This window comes from Pleurodeles waltl, chromosome 4_2 (assembly GCF_031143425.1).
Source record: "Pleurodeles waltl isolate 20211129_DDA chromosome 4_2, aPleWal1.hap1.20221129, whole genome shotgun sequence".
Taxonomy (NCBI): Eukaryota; Metazoa; Chordata; class Amphibia; order Caudata; family Salamandridae; genus Pleurodeles; species Pleurodeles waltl.
In genome coordinates this window covers 1,015,330,411-1,015,335,788 of record NC_090443.1, presented here as the reverse complement: position 1 = coordinate 1,015,335,788, position 5,378 = coordinate 1,015,330,411, and the positions used below count along the sequence as shown (strand labels likewise).

At 44.1% G+C, this 5,378-nt stretch overlaps 1 non-coding gene across 1 annotated transcript; it reads left to right on the top strand.

The window, feature by feature from the left end:
* The first annotated feature begins 2,433 nt into the window (after positions 1-2,433).
* On the top strand, positions 2,434-2,505 carry TRNAD-GUC (transfer RNA aspartic acid (anticodon GUC)). The gene has a single exon. It is a non-coding gene; the product is annotated as a tRNA-Asp (tRNA).
* The last annotated feature ends 2,873 nt before the right edge of the window (positions 2,506-5,378 follow it).

Below are 5,378 nucleotides of genomic sequence, written 5' to 3'. Positions count from 1 at the left end.
TGCCAATCAAAGGTTTGCTGCTACTGACTAGATCTAGTGCACAGCTCGTCACCGGAGGATTCTAACATACTCCTCCCTGCAGGCTGGGGTGGCTCCTTCGCTAAGACGGAGGAGAGTCGCACCCCAGTCTGAGCCAGCAGCATGTTAATAAAATGATAGTTGACTATCATTTTATTTTTCTGCTGCTGGTTCAGCCAGCAGTGTAGGTAGGGGCTGGCTGGGCCACGAGAGGTGGGAGGAGGAGAGAGTGCACCTAAGTGCGCAGGTGTGTTTGGCCGGCTGTCTCAGGCCAGCCAAACACACATGTGCAATTAGATGTCTCCAGCCTGGCTGTGTTGAACAGCTTGGCTGGAGAAACTGCTCAGACCCCCAGGGCTGTGTCTGAGCTGCGGTCCAAGCTGCTCAGACCAATCCTGGCGCTGCTCTCATGCTAAATTTAGCATGAAAGCAGAGCCAGGATTGCAGGGGAGCCTGTGCTGGTGTCCCAGTGAATGCGAAAGAGGAGCGACAAACGAGGCTGCGGGGTCCCTGAAGCTAAGTTTATTTTTTTTTTATTTTTTATTTTCTGCCCTAGGATGCTATGTGTGGAGATAGCCACTTCATCTCCATTGAGTAAGTTAGTAAGTGTAGGACAAATACTACAATGAAAATATAATACAATATTTCCATAGGAAATAATAGAATCAACTCTCAGTAGCTTTAAATGAATAATGTAAGCTAGTTATACCCCACTTCTGAAAGCCCGGAAAGAGTAATAAACATGCTTTTTCAATCCATGCAGCTTGTTGGAATTTTTTTGTCTGATTCAATGTTTACTTGAACTCTAATTCAGGCTTCCAACTTGACCGAAATGTGTGATCCAAAGCACATACCTTTGCTTCATAGTATCGGGAACCAGATATACAAAGATTTTATTTCTGGTTTGCATCACTTTTTTCATGCAGTCCAGACCGGATGTAAGATCTGTTTTGATATTTACAAATCAATGCAAATGTCAATATGCTTTGCAAAGAAGAAAAAAAAGGAACACAACGCAACACATTGCTCAGCCTTGCGTTACTTCGCATCAGGGAGGCATTCCTGTGAAACTACTCCTTAATTTTGATGCAAATCTAGATTCACAAAGATTTGTAAGCACAGGTTTGTGCCAAATAGTGCACCTGTGTGAGGTTGGTGTAACAAAGAGAACTATCTTTAATTCTCCTCATTCTTTACTCTCTGCATGTGTGCAGCATTCTGCAGCACGCATACAAAGAGAAAAAGCTGCCAGTTATTTTTTTGCACAGGAATGTACCCCTTCCTGCACAAAAGCTATCCTGACCACTCTTAAATTATAGTGCCTGTGTTGGCGCTAGGCAGCCCAATGTGCGCCAGCACAAGGAAAAAGCAGAGCTGAGCCAATTCTTTGAAAATATAGTGCAGTTCCACACTCTCCCATTCACACAACACAACGCAGAAACTTGACATGCCTCACAGCGTTGCGTGAAATATTTGGAGATGTGGACCCTCATTTTTACATTTGGTACATTTCAGTCAAAGCAGAAATATCATTTAATGTGCTGCATTGCAATACGTGCAAATGTTAAAAATAGATTATTTCACAATATTGTGTAATTTGCCCGGCATGGCATTAGTTTTGGTAAATTGGCTCGTGTTTTTGGTGTCGGGGGTAAGGCAGACCCTGGCTCAGGACTGAACTTGCTGGCTTGCCTGCCTCTAATGATGAGTTGTGCTCTTGACATTCTCGCTGCCTTGCTGAAATAAGAGTGAATGTAGGGGGTCAATTAGGACCCAATGTGATGAAACTTCAAACGACAAATTACGGTATTTATAGGGGTGAGTAGGGTTCCTGCTTTAGTGTCGAGGTTTGCTTCTGTCTTCAGTAACTGCACTTCAGGGAGGTTCACATCCGGCTCCCAGGACTTTTCCTCAGTCTCCTCTGTTTCCTCCGCTTTCCAACCCCAAGCAGCTCCTTCCTCAGCCCCTCAGACACCTTGGCTTTTCCCGCCTCCTCTCTTCCCAGTCCAGCTCCCTCCTCCAGCTGGGGGGGAGAGTGTCCCCTCAGTCCCTTTGTGCAACCACCCCCCCCCCCCTCCCATGAGACAGAGCCGGGGGCCCTGGGCTGAAGAGCGAGGCCGGTGCCCCCCACCCCCGGCTGAAGCAGCCCCGGAGCTGCTTGTTGTGAGTGTGGAAGGTGATGCTGCTGGGAGCTGCTGGGAGCGTCTGCTGGGAGGGGAGGAGGTTGTGTGAAGTGTTGAGGGGCAGCAGGTTTGTGTGTGTGTTTTGTGTAGTGAGTGTGTGTGTTTGTTGAGCCTGTGCCCCCTGTGGTGGTGTGAAGGAGCTGGGAAATATGAAAACACTTTGTAGATGTACAAGAAGCAGCGGATTGAAGGACAGGTCGAGGAGCTACACAGGAGGACATTTTCTATCAGTTCCTCGTTAGTATAGTGGTCAGTATCCCAGCCTGTCACGCGGGAGACCGGGGTTCAATTCCCCGACGGGGAGGATGGAATTTTTTCCCCACACAATACATTGTCTTTACAGCCTCCTTTCTTACCGGTTTATCACTGGCACAAAGCAAACTTAATTATACTTGGTAGTTCTCTTTTTAAATTTCATTTTTAATCAATACACCGACGTGTTGCAAAGTACATTGCACAGATAATGGACAACTATTGGCAACAGGCTTCTAGGCTCTATTACTCCAGTGATTGCAATCAACTAAGGAACACTCTCGGATCACGAGAGGGGGCACCAGAATTGTATCACATAACACATTTTCCGTTCGATTGCTTGACATTTCTCGTAACTAGCTTACTATTATAAGCCAAACAATTTATATTTGGCATGAAATATAGAGAATGGTTAGGGGTCGATTTGTAATGTGGAAACTCCGTGTGTTCTAATCAATGATGTTTAAAGGCTACAGAAAAAAAATACTTCAGATTTTGTAAGTCATTCAGATGCATTTATTCAAATAATACCAGCGCCGGTTTTATGGTAGCTGTAGACAGCACTTGACCCCTGAGTGCAGGTGTCACATCACTAAGAAAGTTGCCGAAAAAATTAACGTATTCCCACTTTGAACCAACATTCTAATGGCACCAAGAAAAAAAGTCCAACCTTCCAGCAAAGAGCTTCATTGTCTCTTCCATTCAAGCATTTATCCTTACACCCTTCCATCCACCACTGATAGCCACCATTTCACCTTTATATTCTGTCTTCCAGTAATTCCTCCATCCATCATTCAATCTTTCCACTTTCCATCCCTCAGCCATTCCATCCATCCATTCATCCATCCGTTCACACATCCACAATCTATAAATGCATGGATCCATACCTCCATTCTTTGACTTATCATCCACCCATCCATTCTCTCTCTCTGACTTCCCTTTACTCTGCCATCCTTTCACCTATCTACCTTTCCATTCACTCATCTGTTCACCAAATCTACTATCTACCCACTCGTTAATCCACCCACTCATCCATCCTTCCTATTACACTTCCTGCTTTTCTTACACCCTTCCTTCCAAGCCTCCTTCCATTTAACATTCCTTCGTTATTTCCTTTTTCTCATCTTTTTTCTTCCCTGCTTGCTCTCCTACTGACAATGGCGTTCATTTATAGCTTTAATTATGAGCTTTTGTCTGCTGAGTTGCGGATAGAAAAGTGCATGATATTCCTATCACACGTAAGTGAGAAAGGGATATGATGTCAATATCTATGTGTATCACTGATAGTGACGCCGATAATGATGCGTTCTCAGAATGGGACTGATAATGAAAATCAAAATAGTTCTTATAAAATGTAACCACATGGTGAAAGCTAAAAGAAATAATAAAATAAATGAAACAAAACAGAGCAAGGTAAGTAGGTAAAAGGCCACTTGGAGACAGAGACACAGCTCTGCAAGCCAAAGGATAAGTTGACTCCTGTGTTCCAAGGTGAAACTAAAATGGATTCACCGCAGTCTCAGTCCCTTGTCTCTATATGGCTGTGAAACAGTCTTGATGCACCGGTATTATCTTCCTCTCGATCCTTAGTAGATGATAATGAGATGTGCTAACAAATAGATTAATAGAGGTATGTTTGTGGACCAGGCAGAATGTTCTGCTTTAAACATATTCGTGGAAAAGCGTTCACCACCACCTAATGGTCACATCTACCCCCTCACTTTGTGAATCTCTGACCTCTGCATCCGTGAGGACCTTGCTCACACATGCAATGGGTGCAGACTCCTGACATTCCATTAACCAAAACAGCTACAGCCTCACTGAGCTACCATTAACTATGAGTTCAAGACCAGCTCAGAGGGTTAAAGAGGAACTAATGATATCCGGTATATAAATGCCCGGCTTGGAGAACCACCGAAAGCCAGCCAGCTCTGCTCTGCACTAAAGTCATCCAGGATCAGACTGATCTTCCTTTCCTGCTTTATCACAAGATTGGGAAGCTGCATGTCAATGCAGACATGGACAGTGCCCATATGTTTGTGCTTTTGGGCAACAACTATAGGGGACACCCAAAGTATGGGACCAGATACATTTTTCAATTACCCACATACTCTCTAACTTTTCAAGTTCCTTTTCCATCAGAGGCCAGAGATGGAAAGGAGCACTTCAGTGTCTCAGCACCTCTGGCTTTACCGTCTTGTTCAATATGCAGAAGGGTTAGCCCGTTATTGCAATAACCTAGCCTGTGGAACAAGTGTTCAAAGTCCATCCGTGTGCTCACATGACAGTCCCTTACTTGTTGTTCCAAGAAAATGAGACCTAACTCTTCTGCAGTAATACCGCTGATCAATATCCTAGTTCCTTCGAGAGCAACATAAAACTTGGCATTCACATCATGCCCTTGATTTTGTGCTTGTCTGAAGAATACTCAAGCTAGGAAGGTGAGTGTGTCTGTTAACTATGTTTGAGAATCTCAATGTTTGCTCACGACATGTCACTCTGTAACACCGTATCAACTGTTTCTTCTTTGACTCTCGAGCTATGATGTGGTCCATTTTTGATCACTGCATGACCTAGGGATAATTCTGTTTTCTCCACTCAGCTGTTAGATAGTTCATGTGGCCTTGCCAGGACCCATATGGCTTCTAGTTTCATTTCGGCTTCCTCTCTTCTCTTGAAGTGGATAATATTGTAACCTTAATAGTATTAGGATGTCAAGCAACAGAGTCAAGAAGGGGTGAACCAGGTTTAAGTTATAGCCAGAGCATCAAAGTCATAGTCCAGGATGACAGTAGATACAAATATGACATTAGATAAAGCAGAACTACATTTTAGGAGGGGAGGACTGATGTGAACAATGTGTTGGTTCAGTGGTATCAGACAGTAAGCTGTGTTTTAGGTTCCTTGAGCAGATAGATCTTTGAT